The 22014-nt window shown below is 46.3% G+C and overlaps 4 non-coding genes across 4 annotated transcripts; all 4 read left to right on the forward strand.

Moving 5' to 3' along the window:
• TRNAG-GCC (transfer RNA glycine (anticodon GCC)) lies at positions 1-71 on the forward strand. The gene has a single exon. It is a non-coding gene; the product is annotated as a tRNA-Gly (tRNA).
• A 3831-nt stretch (positions 72-3902) lies between these two features.
• On the forward strand, positions 3903-3973 carry TRNAG-GCC (transfer RNA glycine (anticodon GCC)). Its single transcript has one exon. It is a non-coding gene; the product is annotated as a tRNA-Gly (tRNA).
• A 9971-nt stretch (positions 3974-13944) lies between these two features.
• Positions 13945-14015, forward strand: TRNAG-GCC (transfer RNA glycine (anticodon GCC)). The gene has a single exon. It is a non-coding gene; the product is annotated as a tRNA-Gly (tRNA).
• Positions 14016-16913: 2898 nt separating this feature from the next.
• TRNAG-GCC (transfer RNA glycine (anticodon GCC)) lies at positions 16914-16984 on the forward strand. Its single transcript has one exon. It is a non-coding gene; the product is annotated as a tRNA-Gly (tRNA).
• Positions 16985-22014: the final 5030 nt, after the last annotated feature.

The raw sequence follows: 22014 nt of genomic DNA on the forward strand, positions 1-22014 counted from the left end.
GCATTGGTGGTTCAGTGGTAGAATTCTTGCCTGCCACGCGGGAGGCCCGGGTTCGGTTCCCGGCCAATGCAGGAAATTTTTTATATATATTTTTTAATATTTTGTACAGTATTATTCTAGGTCTTCTATTACACAGATATACGTGTGCGTTCGTGTCTTCTTCCGTCTATGCATGGGCAGGGTGTATACAGCACGGTCCGCTGTCAGTGTCAGGATCTCTCTGCCGCATCATCACTATGTCGATTCTGTCGACATGGACGGGTTCTGTTGGTGGTCTAATATGTATGGTGGCACCAATCAACTGATGGTCGGGAGAGATGTCAATTGTTGAATTTCGGACTATCGTTCGCATTGTTCTCCCTGAGATAAGCCAACGGCCGATGTGTCAGTCAGCTTTCTCATGGAGAACCCTGGAGCTCTCGGCCAGACAATCGCTTCTTGGTATGGTAGTCCCCTGAGATGGATGTCTTCCAAACAATCAGCCAAAGCATCGTTTGGCTAAGAGCCATCTACTGTGCATGGTCAGCCTTACACGATTTGCTCAAAGCGAACTACAAATTTTTCAATTTGGCCAAATTGAGCGAATTCCTAAAAAATTTACCCCAAGCAGCAGTTCTCAAGAGAAAAATAATATCAATATATTTCAAAATAACAAAATGTTAAATCTCACCGACTATGAACCGATTGTAAACCCACATTTGTGATGCCTTCAGGAAGCCATTAAGGCTTAACTCCTTAAGGACGGAGCCAATTATGTGCTTAATGTCCAGGCCAGTTTTTACAATTCTGACCACTGTCACTTTATGAGGTAATTACTCTGGAACGCTTCAACGGATCTCCCTGACTATGAGACTGTTTTTCCTGACATATTGTACTTCATGATAGTGGTAAAATGTATTCAATATGACTTGCATTTATTGGTGAGAAAAAATGGAAATTTGGCAAAATTTTTGAAAATTTACCAATTTTCAAAATTTGAATTCTTTTGCTCTTAAATCAGAGAGATAAATCACACAAATTAGTAATATGTAACATTTCCCACATGTCTACCTTTCATCAGCACAATTTTGAACCAATTTTTTTCTTTGTTAGAGAGCTATAAGGGTTAAAAGTTGACCGGCGATTTCTCATTTTTCCAACAAAATTTACAAAACCATTTTTTTAGGGACCACATCACATTTGAAGTGACTTTGAGGGGCCTTTATGATGGAAAATACCCAAAAGTGACACCATTCTAAAAGCTGCACCCCTCAAAGTGCTCAAAACCACATTCAAGAACTTTATTAACCCTTCAGGTGCTTCACAGGAATTTCTGGAATGAGGAAGAAAAAAATTAACATTTAACTTTTTTTCACAAAAATGTTACTTTAGACCCATTTTTTTTTATTTTTAGGCAAGGGTAACAGGAGAAAATGGACCCCACAATTTGTTGTGCAATTTCTCTTGAGTAAGCCAATACCTCATATGTGGGGAAAAACCACTGTTTGGGCGCACAGCAGGGCTCGGAAGGGAAGGAGCGCCATTTGACTTTTTGAATGTAAAATTTGCTTGAATAATTAGCGGACGCCATGTTGCATTTGGGGAGCCCCTGATGTGCTTAAACAGTGGAAGCCCCCCACAAGTGACACCATTTTAGAAACTACACCCCTCAGGGAACTTATCTAGATGTGTGGTGAGCACCTTGAACCCCCAGGTGATTCACAGAAGTTTATAACATTGAGCAGTAAAAATAACATTTTCACATTTTTCCCACAGAAATGTTTTTCAGCCTCCAATTTTGCATTTTCAGAAGAGTAACAGGAGAAATTGCACCATGCATGTTATTGTGCAATTTCTCCTGAGTACGCCGATACCCCATATATGGGGAAAAATCATTGTTTGGGCGCACGGCAGGGCTCGGAAGGCAAGGAGCACTGTGTGACTTTTTGAATGCAAAATTGGCTGGAATTGAGAGCGGACGCCATGTTGCGTTTGGAGAGACCCTGATGTGCCTAAACAGTGGAAACACCCCCAAGTGACCCCATTTTGGAAACTACACCCCTCAAGGATTTTATCAAGGGGTATAGTGAACATTTTGAACCCAGAAGTACGACACAGAATTTTGATAACATTTGGTCACCATGTTGAATATATTGTCATTAGTCTTGAACGCAACCCTAACCCTAACACAACTCTAACCCTAATCCTAACCCTAATACAACTCTAATCCTAACACAACCCTAACCCTAACACAACTCTAACCCTAATCCTAACCCTAATACAACCCTAATCCTAACACAACCCTAACCCTAACACAACTCTAACCCTAATCCTAACCCTAATACAACCTAATCCTAACACAACCCTAACCCTAACACAACTCTAACCCTAATCCTAACCCTAATACAACCCTAATCCTAACACAACCCTAACCTTAACCCAACCCTAACCTTAACCCAACCCTAACCCTAACTGCAAAGAATGGGAAAAAAATATATTTTTTATTTTATTATTTTTATCTACCTAAGGGGGGGGACAAAGGGGGTTTTGATTTATTATTTTTTTTCTTTTGATCACTGTGATAGGGTTTATCACAGTGATCAAATGGAACCAATAGAGAAAATTCTCTATTGTTGCCGGGCACCAGCCGGCAAATCTCTGCGGGCGCACTACGCATGCACCCGCCATTTTTTTTTGCAGGAGGATGCCGGGGAGCCGGAGGACGATCATGGGGAGATCTGGGGACCGTATAGGTACCGAGTGCGCTCGGGGGGCTTCATTTCTCTCTCCTCTGACATGTATATCATGTCAGAGGAGAGAGAAGTCATTGCAACAACCGCCACACTTTTTTTTTCGTGATCCCCGTTATTCACTGAATAACAGTGATCACATGATCGGGGACCGGAAAAACCAGCCCTGATCATATTCTCCAGGGTCCCCCAGTAGCTGAGAACCCGGAGAATTTCTGACTCTGGGGATCGCTACAGCCTTATTCCTCAGTGTCGCTTTTTCACGGCGCTGAGGAATAAGTACCTTTAACTGCGGCCGTAAAAATACGTTATGGCAGTCGTTAAGGGGTTAAGAGATCCGAATGCAAAATTTTTGTAATTTTTTTCAGCCATTCAAACTTTCGACCTCTGACTATACATTAACCCTATAAATGTCAGTATGGTGAGTCCTTGGACACTTTGCAGAATCTTAAGAGTTTCCATGGTCTTACCCTTGGCCATTTGGTTCAGTCACTCTTCAGGGAAGTGTGGGAAGGTGTGAGGAGAGGGAAGAGGTGAGGAGACATTTTCACCATGATCCTGCCGCACTTCCCAACACATTCTAGTCATTGTCATGGGGTAAATACTGAGCAGAAAGGAAACCGAAGAGGTTTCATGGGAGTTAGCCAACTAGGCGCGCTCATTTCCTTACACGCCTATATGGAAAAATCAGACTGACAACCACTAGATATCACAGCGAAATCCAGAGAGGTCGTTACAGCAGCAAACACCGCTGGTAAATCGCACATCCAGCCATTGAAGCTGCGGATAGCAAACCTCGAGTCCTCGCTGTGAAAAGTATCCGATCCTAAAGTTTTGATTTTTTTTTAATAGATTATTTTTTATTTCACTTCACTATGGAAATCTGTAAAAGCTGCAGGAAAGTCTTCACAATTCAGGGCAGATTAGTTGTTTAAGATTTAGAAACATCTGCAGCAAATCCGACTCCTGGGGAATCTCTTTTCAGACTGTCCATCAGCCGCCCGATGTGTGGGCCCTTAGGATCGGCTGGTGAAATTCCAGGTACAATGTGCTTGTTATGCAGGAGATCAACTGCCAACTATAAGAAACCCCTCCAGAATTGTCAGTTTTTGTATTGGAATTCAGTTTTGATTCTTTTTCAAAACATTTTGAAAGTTTGTTTTTGTCATCTAAGCATTGGTGGTTCAGTGGTAGAATTCTCGCCTGCCACGCGGGAGGCCCGGGTTCGATTCCCGGCCAATGCAGAAGCTTTTTTTTTTTTATAAAAAAGTTAATTTCAGTACAGGAGTAGAGTTGAGCGAGCACTAAAATGCTCGAGTGCTCGAAGCTCGGGCCGAGCTCGCCGTGATACTCGGGTGCTCGACCCGAGCAACGAGCCCAATGTTAGTCTATGGGAGACCCGAGCATTTTTGCGGTTGCACCCCCGGCAGTCTTTTAAAAGCCTAAGAAGTGCCCAAAACGATAGTGACAGTGCTCAAAAGACATGGGGACAGCATGGGGTTCTCCCCAGGAAGTATTTCTGACCCCCAGGTCACTGCTGTCAACAACGTGGTCAGAGGTATTAAGCCACTTTTACAGGCTCATAATAAAACGTTCAAAAACGAAACTGAAACAGCTTTCTTGTGAAATATGTTAAGGAAGTTCCTTTCCAGGGTAAAGACTTGTGTATAAGGTAAAATAAATAACCAAAAGCAAAAATACTCCTCCACACCTTGGGCTATGTTCACAAGTAGCATTTTTTATGCGTTTTTGCACTTTTGTATTGCTTTCAACCATGGCAAATGCATTCACCGGGAAATGTCATTTTAACATTTTACAATCTTATCTGGCCATGTGCTGTGTGACACATGCATACAGTGCTGAAAAGACATGGGAACAGCATGGGGAAGACCCCTGGAAGGATCTCTGACTCCCAGGTCACTGCCTAAAAGTGTGCCCATCAGAAGTGATCCTTGCCGCATCAGAAGATGCAGACTTGCAACTATCCCCGTGCAAGTTCTTGTCCCAGGGCAGTGTTCAATTGTACCTCCACCATTCCTTGCAATGCAAGCGCAAATATGCAGCCAACCACCACCCACCCTCAGACTACAATATCATACTGCTAGCTTTCACTTGAAATGGGGCCTTTTAGTTTAAAGGAGGCCGAAGCTGGCCACTACCTCATGGCTGCTTCGGCAGCGAGGTATCCATACTCAGTCCCCAGCCGCCCGGCGGCCGGGTGTCCACGCTCGGTCCCCAGCCGCCAGGGGGCGGCCGGGTGTCCATACTCAGTCCCCAGCCGCCTGGCGGCCGGGTGTCCACGCTCGGTCCCCAGCCGCCAGGGGGCGGCCGGGTGTCCATACTCGGTCCCCGTCCGCCCCATGGCCGGGTGTCCACACACACTCCCCAGCCGCCTGGGGGTGGCCGGGTGTCCATAAACGGTCCCCTGCCGCCCCTATTTCTCCTGCCACCTTCCCACACACTTTTCTTAGCCTGGCCTGCTTTAGGCTAGCATTGGACGAGCCCACCAGAGAACCAGACTCCTCCGGTGGGCCCTGGCTTCTCCATCAGGGGAGTTGAGAGTGCCAAGGTGAGGAGCATGATGATGGTGATAGAAGTTAGCATCTGCTTTGTTTTCTTGGAATGCAAGCGTATGTATGTAGTAGCGGCTAGGCCTGAGGTGGTCAGCGTTTTGGCGCAGATCCTACCTCCTCCGAGGATTGCTGGATGTTTTCCTGCTACTATCCCAGTTCTATGACTCCCGTTAAAACAAAGCTTCAGGTGATAAATGATGGATGAGGTGGTGGCAAAGGAGAAAGAGCAGGAGGAACAGGGACCATTCACATCAATATCAGGCCAGTCAACCACACATGTCTTGTAGGATATGTTTCTGTACCAAAAGGAGCGGTTCGGCTACACAGTTATAGGGCATACAGTGAGTGCAATGCCTACCAAAAATTTAGAGGCACTCTAATGCCTCTTGGAAGTGACATGGAAGTCAGAGGGCCTTAACTAAACCATTTTTTCCATTTATAGCAACTGGGTCTCCTGTGCACTGTTGGCCTAAGCAGTGAATGTAAGGCTTTCCAAAAATTATGAGGAACTGCAATGCCCCTTGAAACAGACGTGGATTACAGCGTACTAAAAACCTTCTACCCATTATTGGGGAGTGGGTCTCCCTTAGTATTCACCTATGCATTGAAAAGCAAAAGCTGACTAAAATTAGGAGGAAATGCAATGCCCGTTGGAAGAGTCGTGGAGGTCGCAGTAGCTTAACAAGATGGCTTTAATGCCCCTTGGAAAAGTGGTTGAGGTCACAGTAGCTTAACAAGATGGTTTTATTGCCCCTCGGGAAAAGAGACGTAGAGGTCGCAGTAGCTTAACAAGACGGTTTTAATGCCCTTGGAAAAGTGGTGGAGGTCACAGTAGCTTAACAAGACGGTTTGAATGCCCCTTGGAAAAGTGGTGGAGGTCGCAGTAGCTTAACAAGACGGTTTTAATGCCCCTTACAAGAGCCATACAGTACAGCATCTTAAAAACATTATTCCCATTATTGGGGAGTGGGTCTCCCATAGTCTTTGCTTATGCCTTCCAAGCAAAAGCTGCCAAAAATTAGAACAGAGAAACTTGCAATGCCCCTTACAAGAGCCATGCAGTACAGCATATTACAAACATTATTCCCATTATTGGGGAGTGGGTCTCCCATAGTCTTTGCTTATGCCTTCCAAGCAAAAGCTGCCAAAAATTAGGATGGAGGAACTTGCAATGCCCCTTACAAGAGCCATGCAGTACAGCATCTTACAAACATTATTCCCATTATTGGGGAGTGGGTCTCCATAGTCTTTGCTTATGCCTTCCAAGCAAAAGTTGCCAAAAATTAGGAGGAAATGCAATGCACGTTCGAAGAGTCGTGGAGGTTAGAGGTAATTAAAAACAACATTTCAATGCCCCTTGGAAGAACTGTGGAGTTCAGAGTGGTTTAACAAGATGCTTTTAATGCCCCTCGGAAGAGACGTGGAGGTCCCAGTAGCTTAACAAGACAGTTTTAATGCCCCTCAGAAGAAACGTGGAGGTTGCAGTAGCTTAACAAGATGGTTTTAATGCCCCTTGGAAAAGTGGTGGAGGTCACAGTAGCTTAACAAGATGGTTTTAATGCCCCTCGGAAGAGACGTGGAGGTCGCAGTAGCTTAACAAGATGGTTTTAATGCCCCTTGGAAGAGACGTGGAGGTCGCAGTAGTTTAACAAGACGGTTTTAATGCCCCTTGAAAAAGTGGTGGAGGTCGCAGTAGCTTAACAAGACGGTTTTAATGCCCCTTGGAAAAGTGGTGGAAGTCGCAGTAGCTTAACAAGACGGTTTTAATGCCCCTTGGAAGAGACGTGGAGGTCCCAGTAGCTTAACAAGACACTTTTAATGCCCCTCGGAAGAGACGTGGAGGTCCCAGTAGCTTAACAAGACGGTTTTAATGCCCCTCGGAAGAGACGTGGAGGTCGCAGTAGCTTAACAAGATTGTTTTAATGCCACTTGGAAAAGTGGTGGAGGTCACAGTAGCTTAACAAGATGGTTTTAATGCCCCTCGGAAGAGATGTGGAGGTCGCAGTAGCTTAACAAGACGCTGTTAATGCCCCCCGGAAGAGGCGTGGAGGTCGCAGTAGCTTAACAAGACGGTTTTAATGCCCCTTGAAAAAGTGGTGGTGGTCGCAGTAGCTTAACAAGACGATTTTAATGCCCCTTGGAAAAGTGGTGGAGGTTGCAGTAGCTTAAAAAGACGCCTTTAATGCCCCTTGGAAGAGACGTGGAGGTCCCAGTAGCTTAACAAGACGCTTTTAATGCCCCTCGGAAGAGACATGGAAGTCCCAGTAGCTTAACAAGATGGTTTTAATGCCCCTTGGAAGAGACGTGGAGGTCGCCGTAGCTTAACAAAACTGTTTTAATGCCCCTTGGAAAAGTGGTGGAGGTCGCAGTAGCTTAACAAGATGGTTTTAATGCCCCTTACAAGAGCCATGCAGTACAGCATCTTAAAAATATTAATCCCATTATTGGTGAGTGGGTCTCCCACAGTCTTTGCTTATGCCTTCCAAGCAAAAGCTGACAAAAATAAGGACGGAGGAGCTTTCAATAATGGCAACATGGACCACGTTCACCCTAGTGGTATAGTGGTGGTGGAGGCTGAGGATAAGGAGTAGAACATAAAACAGCCGAAATGAGGAAGCGTATACCCATTTGTGGGTGTGAAGCGGTGCATGTGAATACACCTCCCGAAATAACACAGTGGATTTGACTTTATGTTACTCTGCTGTCATTTGGTGGTGATGAGAAGTCTGGCCCAATCCAGCCCTTGTTCATTTTGATAAGGGTCAGCTTGTCAGCATTGTCAGTTGACAGGCGAGTGCGCTTATCAGTTATAATTCCCCCAGCGGCACTAAAAACACGCTCCGATAACAAGCTAGCGGCAGGGCAGGCCAGGACCTCCAAGGCGTACAGAGCGAGTTCATTCCAAGTGTCCAGCTTGGATACCCAATAATTAAAAGGCACAGAGGAATCACGGAGGATGCTGGTACGGTCAGCAAGGTACTCCCTTTTGAAACTTTCCACTCCTTGTGAGAGTACCCCGCGCCTCAGGGTCTGTCCGAAGGGAGGGTCTGAGAAAACTGTCCCAGAACGTTGACAGTTTTCCCCTGCCTCTGCTGGATTGGAGTTGCGTCTCTCTCGCATGTACGCCTTGGTTGGGCAACGAACTGTGACCTCTGCCGCTAGCGTGTTCAGATGGGAATTTTTTTAACAGTTCTGCAGCAAGGGCCTTCTGGTACTGCCCCATTTTTGTAGACCTCTCCACCTCAGGAATAAGAGAGTGAAAGTTCTCCTTGTAGCGGGGGTCTAAAAGTGTCACCAACCAGTAATGACTGTCATCCAACATTTTGACAACGCGAGGGTCACGGTTAAGGCAGCGTAACATAAAGTCAGCCTCCTCCCCCCTGTCCTCAGGCCACCCACGCTGAACCGACGGTATGACAGTTGAACAGGTGCTACCGTCTACAGCACATGATACAAGCTCCTGTTCTTCCTCCTCCTCCCCCTCTTCTCCCTCATTGTCCCCCAATGCACGTTGGGATGAGATGAGGCTGGGCTGTGTGTAATCGCCCACTACGGCTTCTTGATCCATCTCATCATACTCTGGCTGCAATGCCTCCTCTTTAATTCTCTGCAGAGAGCGTTGCAAAAGACAGACAAGTGGAATGCTGACGCTAATGATGGCGTCAACGCCACTCACCATCTTGGTGGACTCCTCAAAGTTTTTCAAGATGGTACATATGTCAGACATCCAGGTCCACTCCTGAAGTCTTATGTGTGGAGTCTGACCTGATTATCAACGGCCTTGTTGCAGCTGGTACACCACAACTGCTCTCTTCTGCTCACAAATCCTTTGCAACATGTGGAGGGTAGAGTTCCAACGTGTGGGGACATCACACACCAGTCGGTGTGACGGAAGCTGCAAACGCTGTTGCAACACAGCAAGGGTGGCGGAAGCTGTAGCCGACTTCTGAAAATGAGCTGACAGGCGGCGTACTTTGACGAGCAGATCTGGCAACTCAGGGTACGATTTAAGAAACCACTGAACCACGAGGTTAAGCACATGAGCCAGGCATGATACGTGTGTGATCTCGCCTCGCCTCAGAGCCGCCACCAGGTTACGGTCATTGTCACACACGACCATGCCTGGATGGAGGTTCTGCGGTCTCATCCACAGATCTGCCTGCTCTTTCAGAGCTGTCGGCAACTCACAAGCAGTGTGAGGTTTATGACCTAAGCTTATGAGTTTCAGCACAGCCTGTTGCCGCTTGGCGGAGGCAGTACTGCAGTGCTTCCAGCTTGTAACTGATGTGGTGATATCTGAGATGGAGGCTGAACATGAGGAGGAGGAGGAGGATGACGCGCAGGAGCTGTACACTGTGGGGGCAACTCTGACTGACATAGGGCCCGCAATCCTCGGTGTGGGGAGGATGTGTTCCGTCCCAAGGTCCGACTGGGTCCCGGCTTCCACTATGTTTACCCAGTGTGACGTCAGGGAGATGTACCCTCCCTGGCAACAAGCACTTGTCCACGTGTCAAATGTTAGGTGGACTCTCCCAGTAACTGCGTTGTTGAGGGCACGGCAGATGCTTTGGGACACATGCTTGTGTAGTGCGGGGATGGCACACCGGGCAAAATAGTGTCGGCTGGGGACGGAGTACTGAGGGACGGCCACCGCCATAAGGTTGCGGAAGGATTCCGTCTCCACCAGCCTAAAAGGCAGCATTTCCAACGCAAGCAGTCGTGAAATGTGCGAATTTAGGACTGTGGCCTGTGGGGCGTTGGCTGCGAATTTCCGCTTTCGTTCAAAGGTCTGGGATATGGCCAATTGAACGCTGCGGTGGGACGTGGACGTTGATGCTGTTTCTTGAGAAACTGCCATAACAAGTGAAGACTGAGAGGAGGGGGCATCTTTGCATTCTGTATGGACAGGGGATTGCCTTGCACGCACAACAGGGGGTTCTATTACACGCACAACAGCAGAAGAAGCAGTGGTGACACCCGCTGACGCTGGTCGTGGACCCTAGGGTTCACCCCACAAAGTCAGGTGCTTTGCTGCCATGTGCCTGATAATGCTGGTGGTGGTCAGACTGGTAGTTTTGTCACCCCTGCTGATGCTGGCATGGCAGGTGGTACAAATGGCCTTTTTGGGGTTATCAGCAGAGTCTTTAAAAAAAATTTCAGACTCTGGAAGACCTACAGGTTGTACTGGCAACGTCCCTCGTGTTGGTGTTACGGGGAACTGTTGCCTGCCATCTGTGTGCGGCCACCACACTGCTTCTTCCTGTCTGTTGGGGTACTCTGCCTCCCTCCCCCTGTGTGCTGCTGGCCTCACTCTGCATGTCCTCCTGTCATGTTGCGTCAGTTCCTAGATCATCCAACACCTTCTCCTCTTCCACTTGCGCACCACGATCCTCCTCCTCACTTCCTGGCAATTGTGTCTCGTCATCGTCCACCTCTTGTGACAAATTGCCAGCGTCGACTTCCTCTGGCCGTGGCTGTTCAAATATTTGGGCATCGCTACATGGGATCTCCTCTTCCATCACTTCAAGCGGACCAGGCGAGGGACACACATCTGGAAATGGACCAGCGAACAGCTCTTCAGTGTCCAAGTGTTGGATCAGTTGCTGTCTGACGACACTCGGCATAGTGGAAGGAAGGAGCATCAGGGTGAGGAGGAGTATGCGGTCGAGACTCACGGCTACTAAGATTTGACCGTGTGGAAGACAGACCGGAGTTAGTGGTGCCCAGGTAACTGGAAGAATTATCTGCTATCCAATTAATAACCTGTTCACACTGATCAGTTCGCAATACTGGTGTTGTTCTGTGCTTCCCTAGTAATTCGGTCAAGAAGTGGGAGCAAGAAGATGTGGCTGACGGTTGTGGCACATTTTCACCTTGGCCACGGCCCCGTCCTCTACACGCACCATTACCAGAACGTCCAGTTTAACGTCCCTTGCCACGCGCCTTGCCCATTGTAAGGCTGTGTGCCCACGATGCAGAAATGCTCAGGATTTTTTCCTGAGCGTTTCTGCATCTCCCTGGCACTTGGAAAGTGCTTGTGACAACTAGGTCACACTATATAAATCCATGCAAACTGCATGGATTTATATAGTGTGACCCGAGAGAGTGGTTAAAAATAAAAAAATAAATATATACTTACCCTCCGATGGCCGCGCTGGCTTGCTTCGCTCAGTGCCCGCAGCGGTGGATTGAAAGACCTGCCGACATCAGCGTCGCGTGACCCGTCACATGACTCTGACGTAAGTGCAGGTCCTTCAATCCACTGCAAAGTGCCGGGAAGCAAGCAGGAGCGCAGCGCGGGCCGCCGGAAGGGAAATATACATTTATTTTTTATTTTATTCTTTTTTTTACAGATTTTTTAATGGTACCTGGGTGTGGATGAGACTCTCCTCTCATCTACACCCGGGTACCACCCGCACATTAGAACCTACCAATTACGCAAGTACAGATGCAGTCTTGCGGAATTGGTGTGTTCCAATGCAAGTCAATGGCGGCGAAAACGCAGCACTTCCGCAAAATAATTGGTAGTGCTGCGTTTTTTTCCGCAATGTTAATCCGCAGCGGAAATTTCCGCAGCATGTGCACAGCACATGCGGATTATCATTGGGGAACATGGCAGACCTTCTACCATGCGTTTTTAATGTGTTTCTGCAGCGTTTCCGCAGCTGCAAAAACGCTGCACAAACGCATTAAAAATGCATCGTGGGCGCAAGGAAGTAAAATAGCTTACACTCGCACTTTCAATGGAAAAAAGGTAATAAAAGTAGATTAGAACCTATTTCTCTGGCCTACACCCGACTCTTTTAAACAATCTGAACAATCAGGGAGAAACTATTACTGATTTTCTTTACGGAAAAAATACCAAAAGCTGAATAATAGAGATTTTTTACCGTGGAATGGCAAAACCACAGTTATTGTTTACTGGTGTATACCAGACAATTTTAAATAGATATATTTGCGGCTGAACAGTGAGCGACACACTCAAACTGTTTTTTTTAGGTAAAAATGGCCCAAAAGTGGATAATACAGAGGTTTGAACCGTGGAACTGCAAAACCACACTTCTATTTCTCTGGTCTACACCAGACTATTTTCAACAAATATATTTGTGTCTGAACAATCAGGGAGACACTATTAAAAAAAAATTTTTACAGCAAAAAATGCCAAAAGCAGGATAATAGAGATTTTTCACCGTGGAACGGCAAAACCACAGTTATAATTTACTGGTGTATACCAGACTCTTTTAAACAGATATATTTGTGTCTGAACAATCAGGAGACACTATTACTGTTTTTCTTTGCGGCAAAAAATGCCAAAAGCAGGATAATAGAGATTTTTTACCGTGGAACGGCAACACCACAGTTATAATTTACTGGTGTATACCAGACTTTTTTAAATAGATATATTTGCGGTTGAACAGTGAGCGACACACTCAAACTGGTTTTATTTAGGTAAAAATGGCCCAAAAGTGGATAATACAGAGGTTTGAACCGTGGAACTGCAAAACCACACTTCTATTTCTCTATTTATTTATTTTATTTTTTTGGGGGGTGGGACACCAAAAGGTTAATAAGATCGGTATTTGTACAATGTGAGGAAGGAAAAAAAAAAAAGAGGATTTCGATGAAAAAAAACTGATTTTTCCTGGACCCTGAGACCTGGAGCTATGTCCAGCAATTTCAGCAACAGGAGCACACAGGACTGTAATTCAGGGTTTGCTGGTATAACCACTGCGTCTCCTATACAGCCTGCCTGCCTGGTATCTGGGATGGATATTAGTCCTGAGAAGGACTGTTTGTTTGATCTGGCAGCCTTTACAGACCCTACACTAACTATTTCGCAGGATATATCTCTCCCTAAATCAGCAGCGCTGTCCATACACTGTCTGATCCGGAGCGACTGTGTCCAAGATGGCGGCGCCCGGTTTTAAATACTCGAGGTGACGCTGTGCGGCCAGCCAATCACTGTAATGCCCACAAACAACATGGCTGTGGCATTACAGTGACTGGCTGGCAATCCCTGCATGTTCATTGGCTCTGTAAACAGCGCCAAACATGCAGGGCGGAGACCCGAGCTCCCGCCCGAGTAACCCGGAAATGCTCGGTGCTCGCCGAACATCCCGAGTAGCGTGATGCTCGGGCGAGTACCGAGCAGTGTCGAGCATGCTCGCTCAACACTATACAGGGGTAGTTGAGTGTTAGGTTGATGGTGGGATGAAATTGATTAAAGTGTTCATGGAACGTCTTCAGCTGTTGCTCAGACCCCGTCCAGATGATTAAAATGTCGTCAATGAAACGACAGGAGGCCAGAGGCCTGATGGGACATGAGGAAAAAAAGTCACTTTCAAGCTTGGCCATGAAAAGATTTGCGTCCTGTGGAACCATTTTACTTCCCATCGCTTTACCAGTCTCCAGAAACATCTGCAGCAAATCCGACTCCTGGAGAATCTCTTTTCAGACTGTCCATCAGCCGCCCGATGTGTGGGCCCTTAGGATCGGCTGGTGAAACTCCAGGTACAGTGTGCTTGTTATGCAGGACATCAACTGCCAACTATAAGAAACCCCTCCGGAATTGTCAGTTTTTGTATAGGAATTCAGTGTTGATCTTTTTCAAAGCTTTTTGAAAGCTTGTGCTAGTCATCTAAGCATTGGTGGTTCAGTGGTAGAATTCTCGCCTGCCACGCGGGAGGCCCGGGTTCGATTCCCGGCCAATGCAGTAGCTTTTTTTTTTATATATGTATTTTTTGTAATATTTTGTACAGTATTATTCTAGGTCTTCTATTACACAGATATACGTGTGCGTTCGTGTCTTCTTCCGTCTATGCATGGGCAGGGTGTATACAGCACGGTCCGCTGTCAGTGTCAGGATCTCTCTGCCACATCATCACTATGTTGATTCTGTCGACATGGACGGGTTCTGTTGGTGGTCTAATATGTATGGTGGCGCCAATCAACTGATGGTCGGGAGAGATGTCGATTGTTCATGTCGTATTTTGGACAATCAATTGCATTGTTCTCCCTGAGATAAGCCACCGGCCGATGTGTCAGTCAGCTTTCTCATGGAGAACCCTGGAGCTCTCGGCCGGACAAGCGCTTCTTGGTATGGTAGTCCCCTGAGATAGATGTCTTCCAAACAATCAGCCAAAGCATCGTTTGGCCAAGAGCCATCTACTGTGTATGGCCAGACTTAGATGATTTGTTTGAAGCGAACTGCAAATTTTTCAATTTGGCCAAATTGATTTGGCAAATTTGGCTGAATTCCTAAAAAAAATACCCCAAGCAGCAGTTCACAAGAGAAAAACAATTTCCGGGATAACTCAATGTTAAATCTCACCGACAATGAACCGATAGTGAACCCACATTTGTGATGCCTTCAGGAAACCATTGAGGCTTAGGAGATCCGAATATGCAAATCTTTGTAATTTTTTTCAGCCATTCAAACTTTTGACCTCTTACTTCCGTCACTATACATCGACCCTATAAATGTCAGTATGGTGAGTCCTTGGACACTTTGCAGAATCTTAAGAGTTCCTGTAGTCATACCCTTGGCCATTTGGTTCAGTCACTCTTCTGTGAAGTGTGGGAAGGTGTGAAGAGAGGGAAGAGGTGAGAGAGACAATTTCACCATGATCCTGCCGCACTTCCCAACACATTCTAGTCATTGTCATGTAGTAAATGCTGAGTAGAAAGGAAACCGAAGAGGAGTGAAGTAACGCAGCTTTCATGGGAGTTAGCCAACTAGGAGCGCTCTTTTTCTTACACGTCTACAGTACAGACCAAAAGTTTGGACACACCTTGTCATTTAAAGATTTTTCTGTATTTTCATGACTATGAAAATTGTACATTCACACTGAAGGCATCAAAACTATGAATTAACACATGTGGAATTATATACTTAACAAAAAAGTGTGAAACAACTGAAAATATGTCTTATATTCTATGTTCTTCAAAGTAGCCACCTTTTGCTTTGATGACTGCTTTGCACACTCTTGGCATTCTCTTGATGAGCTTCAAGAGGTAGTCTGTACTGTATATGGAAAAATCAGACAGACAACCACTAGCTTTACTACAAAATAGTTCCTATTGGAGTTTTAACTTTCAAGCTCCTGTTAACATTACTTGGGATAACATCTAGAACATCTTATAAACCCCCAAATTGCTGCTGAAAAAAAGAAAGAGAAAATAGCTTTGTTTTATTTAGGACAACAAAGAGATTGACTCAGATCAGTGATGTAGACCTGACCCAAGAGCAAAACTGAAGCCCCCAGTAGACTAATGTCGGCCAAACTCACCGATATCGATACGTTTGGCCAACAGTCTAATGTGTATGGGGCCCTGGACAACTGAACGTCGGAGGAGGTGTCGATCAGACATGTCCAAATTCGGACTGCCATTTGATTTGTTCTCTCGGCAGCACTCTCATAGTGAACACTGGAGCGCTCGTCTGAATGAACGTTCCTGTGTGTGGTCGAAATGGCTGTCGGTGGAACGACTGGCTGACAGCCATCTCATATGTTTGGCCGGCTTTACGATAAGGCTCTTCCATGTGTGTGCTATCACTCACCGCCTCCTTGGTCAAGAGTGTCCAATGCTTGTTCCTCCACCAAGTGGCCCGCACTTGTAGCAGAGAGGGTTGGTGGAAGCACCCCGTTGGTAATATAGTCTTAAAAGGTTTCTGTACTTCTGTTATACATTTTTTTTAGATATCATAATGATCACGTTGTCCCATCCTCAAAGGATTCTCCCCCGGTTGCCTATCAAAAGTGCATAATGGGTTCCTAGATGGAGCCTGGGAGGAAACCTAGAGAACTTCGGCCATTGTCCGGTCTGGGACGACTTTGGCCGCAACTCTGGTTGACATTGAATCTTTTTCCGGCATTTTTTTCAAGAAAAGTAGGAAATAGTGCCAGTAAAACCAAATAAAGAATATAAGAAGTTGTCCACTACTTTTACATTCATCCTATCCATAGGATAGGGCATCAATGTCTGATCGGCCGGACAACTTCTTTAATTTGTATGAGAAAACAGCCTACTGTTCATAAGTGCAGGCTTTAAAAGACAGCAAACATGTAAAAGAAGTGACATGTCCGTTCTTCTGGCATCTTCCGGCAAGAAGATGATCTGTACTTTATTGTAGAAGTCAAATGGGAAGAGGAAAGAGATGCCCAGAAGTCGTTTGTGGACTTTTTTCAACATTTTGTCAGCGTTTTCGATTTAAAAACTTAAGTGTTTTCTACATTGATTTTAAAAAATACTGAAAAAAAAAACGCTTAAAAAAAAATGTCAGAAAAAAAAAGTAAAATGAAAAAGGGGTTCAAGAAATAATCAAAAACACTAAAATAAAACTTAAAAAAAAAAACGCTTCAGGTTTTCAAAACTACAGATAAAATTAGCGATATGTAAAGTGTCTTTTACTTTGAAAAATGGAGGTTTTTGACCTCCAGAAAAAGATGCAGTGTGAACATGCTTTAAGGCAGGAGAATGAGGTCACATTGTGGACCTCAGAGTTCCGTAATCACACGTCAAAAATTCAACTGGTTCCGTCTTTGTGAATTAGGCTACGCATGTCAGGAATCATAGGTGACCTCATGTGAGCATTGGTGACCCCATGTGAGCATTGGTGGTTCAGTGGTAGAATTCTCGCCTGCCACGCGGGAGGCCCGGGTTCGATTCCCGGCCAATGCAACAATTACTTTTACAATTATTTTTTAAAAGTCTAATAAATATCAATATGTCATTGATTATTAAAATAAATCATTTTTTTCATTTTGTAACCATAGTTTCTATAATATAAGAGACAGTGAGGTCAGTAAATGCAGATTCCTGGGAGCACACAGTGCATAGAGCCCCTCGCTGTTCTGCCACATCAGCACTTTCCATTACTTTCCACTACACCCGAGTCTCCAGTAACCCTTCACTCTACAATCATAATTCATTTCAAAGCCTCCACTGTAATGTGAAAATCTGTCTGTAATCTACAGAAAACGTTTTATTCAAAGGAACTATGCATTAAGAAAAATATTGTAGGAGGCAAAAGTGCCCTGGATTACTGAGAATAGGTTATTAGGTACAGGGTTAGTGGAGACCCTTGGCAAAAAATATGGCAGGCCTTGATAACCCCCTTATGACTGACACTTTACTGTAGCCATGTTTATATGGCCTTGTCCGCTCAAGTTTCTGGGAGTTATTGAACTGCTGAGCCTGGAGATCTCTTACGGTGGGCATAAAACAATAGAGTTTAGACACCTGAACCTGGAATGGTCAACCATCTAACCCATGTTGGGTTGTCCCAACTTTACTCCAATGGCATATGTCAAAAAAAGAGAAAGGTTTGACTGTTGGGCATGACTCACTCCCATGTCTCTATTCAGAAAAAAATGTATGTTCAGTAAAGCTGCATGTGCATTGGGTGGTTTAGACAAATGGCTGAAAAGTCACTGAAAGGTCACCAGTGAGGTTGTGCCATGGAGGCCCACTAGGTCTCAAAGGTGGTGGAGGACCCAAAGAATCCTTCCTATATCTGTCTCTTTAGCTTCTGGTCAGTCCTTTCCACTCTCCAACTTTTATCACCTCTCCAACTTCAATATTTCCAGAATCTGCCCTTACTCATCCAACTAGGACCTTAACCTCCTCTGTTCAGTAGACCGAAACAAGGAACCTGCACAGATAAGAACAGAATTCAGATCACAATTCTCGAATAACCAAGACTCCAACTCTATTGGGTGCGTTGCTTGCAGACGCATTTGGTCCAGGGAGCCCATAGATCCGGTTCGCCCATATGGACAGAAAACTTTGGGGCCCTGATGTAGAATTTGCATTGGGGCTTACAAGCTTCAAATTACGCCATTGAATTAAACCCTTCCATAAAATGCCTTTCTTTCACCCCCTTCCTAAATGGTAGTCATAACTGTCCAATGCTTTTACATCCACTTAGTTATCCAGTTGAAGGCCCCCATGGTCTAGTTTCCTACATCCCCACTTGCATAACCTGAGAGGAACGTTCTTGTTCAACTTCCTTCCTCTCATTAAGGATAATCAAAGATACTGAAATTAACTTTCATGACATTTTTGTTTTATCGACTGTGAAAGGGAAGGAACTCCATCTTGATAATTGTCAGTGTCAGTCATCTAGTGCTTAAGCAGCTCTTGTCTTCAGCCATGGTCTTCCACCATGGGACCTTGTCTGTGACACCTTCTGAGGGCCTGTAGGCATAATATCAAAGCTTCTTAGGAGGTGTCAGAGAAAGCAAAAGGCAGAAGGACAATTTAAGCACAGTGATTGTATCTTTTACACACTTGTAATAAAAAGGTGACAGTGGAATAGTAATTGTCATGTCCATGTCAGCTTCACACTCTTGCCCGGGAAATGTTCTTTTCCACGGTTCTCAAGACCGAGTCTCTATGGTTGAAAGTGATCATCTCCACCCAAGAATATATTCATAGAAGACATATTTCTAGACTCAATACTCAATTAATACTTTTGGTCAATGGAAACCAGGGTACATTGAGCAGTTCCATAATTTTCCTCAAAGCTTCCACCATTCTAAAGCCAAAAGCCAATGATTAGCCCTATCAGTTGTCCCTTAACTGATGGCATCACATGGTTAGTTCCTATAATCTCCACAGCACTTTCAGTTCATTTTCAGATCAAGCCAAGTTGTGTATGGATCAATAATGGTATTTCCAATTGGATTTTGGAGACAGAGCAGGACAAACAAGTGGGTAAAATCTGATTTATGGCCAGGCACGTGCTTGTGACATCTTGTAGCCTGGCATTTTGCTTCTCCCACACTAAGTAGAGAAATGGGAAAGGTTTCAGCAGAATAGAGAGGCAAGAAAGAAGACATCCATCTTGTTAATACGAACACACTTCTTGCGCAGTAACATTTCACATGTCCTGTCTTATCTACATCATTATTAACATGATGACCTTCAAGGTCCCTTCCATCTCTAACATTCTATGATTCTATGAAAGACCACATCGTGATCTGAGGCTATCTCAAGCTTTTTCTCCAATCTTCCAAGTATGAAAGCACGACAAGAGCAAGGTACCAGTACGGTGAAACACTTTTCGCTCACTAGTTTATGCCCTTGGATTGAACACCCTTACAGAATGGAAAGGGGCAAATGTTGGAGGGATGGGATGGTCACATACTAGGGTCACTGCAAAGGCTTGAGCCTGGGTATCAGGGCGGCGTCAGCACCCGGCGCACCCGGGCAAGTGCCGGGGCCCTGAGCAGGCAGGGGGGCCCACTCACCGTCGGGCGACCCCTCCGTGCTATGGGACCCGTGAGCGGTGCGGTGTCCAGGGCCCCGGCACAATACTTACCTCTCCCCGTGCCTCCACAGCAGGTCCGGTGTCTTCCGTGGCTCCTGACTGTGATGTCTTAGATCAGAGGGTGCGGTGACGTCTTTACACCGCGCCCTCTGCTGAGCCGTCACACCGCAGAGCGGGAAGACGCCGGCAACGCTGAGAAGTCTGGAGCAGCGGCAGCAGGTGAGAAGTGAGGTGAGTATTTGATTTTTTTGTTATATATATGGAGGCATGGGGCATTATATGGGGGGGGAGTGATATCCTGCATGGGGCATTATATGGGGGGGTGATATCCTGCATGAGGCATTATAAGGGGGGGATGACATCCTGCATGGGGCATTATAAGGGGGGAGAGGTGACATCTTGCATGGGTCCATTATAAGGGGGGGGGGTGACATCCTACATGGGGCATTATAAGGGGGGAGTGACATCCTGCATGGGGCATTATAAGGGGGGATGACATCCTGCATGGGGCATTATAAGGGGGGGTGGCATCCTGCATGGGACATTACAAGGGGGGTGACATCCTGCATGGGGCATTATAAGGGGTGTGGCATCCTGCATAGGGCATTATAAGGGGGGTGGCATCCTGCATGGGGCATTGTAAGGGGGGGGGTGAAATCCTGCACGGGGCATTATAAGGAGGGAACTGTTAGAATCTATGTTGTTTTACTAACGGCCATTTTGTTGTGGTTTTCTGGCTTCTAGTCTTTTCCTCTGGTGCTGGGTTTCTTGGTCATGTGATCTCTGCACTCTTCATTACCCTGCGCCTGGCCCCCATTCCCAGTGTTGTAACGCTCGTGCTCTGCCTAAGTAGCCTGGTTTAGTTCTTCTTGCGTTGGACTATTGTTATCCTGGGACTTCTTGTTCCACCAGTTTTGTTTCCTTTTATTTTCGTTTCTGCAACTAACTTTTCTGTTAGGAGGTCTCCTGCTTTTGCACCCAGTCCTTAGATCTTTTAGGGACCCCTTTTCCTTTCTTACAGGTCTTCGTTTGAGTTCAGTGCAGGAGTTTCGGTGGGGCTATTCATAAGGAATAGGGCACCCACCCCAGCGTAGGGTTAAGCTGAGTCTCAGTGCAGGGACAGCTTTTCCCTCCTATTCCTTAGTTCTAAGTTGCAGAACATAACAGGAACAGTCTGCATGGGGCATCATGTGGGGGCACAGCCTGAATGGAGCATTATATGGGGGCACAGCCTGCATGGAGCAATATTTGGGGGCCAGTATTCTGTATGGAGCATTATAAGGGGGCCAGTATCCTGTACAGAGCGTAATATGGGAGGCCAATATCCTGCATGGAGGCATTATTTGGGGGCCAGTATTCTGTATGGAGCATTATAAGGGAGCCAGTATCCTGTACAGGGCGTAATATGGGGGCCAGTATCCTGCGTGGAGCATTATTTGGGGGCCAGTATTCTGTATGGAGCATTATAAGGGGGCCAGTATCCTATACAGAGCGTAATATGGGGGCTAGTATCCTGTATGGTGCATTTTATAGGGGCCAGTATTCTGTATGGAGCGATTTGCCGGTTTCTGAGCTGTTGTGGAATTTACATTAGATATGGCTCATGTAATGTAAGAAGTGAAATCTTTGGCATATATATATATGTATATATTTCTCTGCTGTATTTGTGCACCATGAAGCGTGGTATGTGTTAAAGGGGCCCACAGAGACTCTTTCGCCCGGGGCCCACAAAAACCTGGAGCCGGCCCTGCTGGGTATAGTCACACCTCTGGGGCCACAAATGTAGCATATCAAGGGCCACACACAATTCCCATTCTTTTATAGCGCAGTGCAACTTAGAAGCCATAGACCAGCTGAGGGGCTGAAAACAGTGGCCCATGGGCCACACCACACCCTCCCTCGCCTGTCCGTCGCTGCCACCCACTGTTACCGTAATGTGCATCCTCGGGATGCAGACAACGGTGAATGCATTGGTGGAAGATGGCACCGCTGACATCTTCTTCCACCAGTCAGCGTTAGACAGCTGACACCATAGGCGGATTATAATGAGGGCAATCCGGGCTACCGCCCGGGGCCTCTGGTCTCCAGGGGGTCCGGGGCTCCGAGGTGTCTATGGCCGGATTGCCCTCATTATATGTGCGGCCCCGCGGCACATACCGGCAGACAGTGGCGGGGGGGCCCCAGACCACTCCCCCAGCAGCGGTGCACAGCCGCTGCTTCTTCTTCGGCCGGGCCAGCAATGCAGCAGTTATCTTCCCTGTGCTGGCCCGGCCGCGTCACTGCTAGGAGACACGGCACTGTGCGCGGCCGTGTCTCCTAACTGTGACGTCACACAGTGCGTGCCCGGCCTGCACTGCTACTTACCACCGGAGAGGAGCAGGAGCCAGGAGGACTGGAGCCGAGCCGATGGATGGTGAGTGTGTGTGTGTCTGTGTAT

The sequence above is a fragment of the Phyllobates terribilis genome, unplaced genomic scaffold, assembly GCF_046119375.1.
Source record: "Phyllobates terribilis strain yellow unplaced genomic scaffold, ASM4611937v1 Scaffold_11__3_contigs__length_659146591, whole genome shotgun sequence".
NCBI classification, from domain to species: Eukaryota; Metazoa; Chordata; class Amphibia; order Anura; family Dendrobatidae; genus Phyllobates; species Phyllobates terribilis.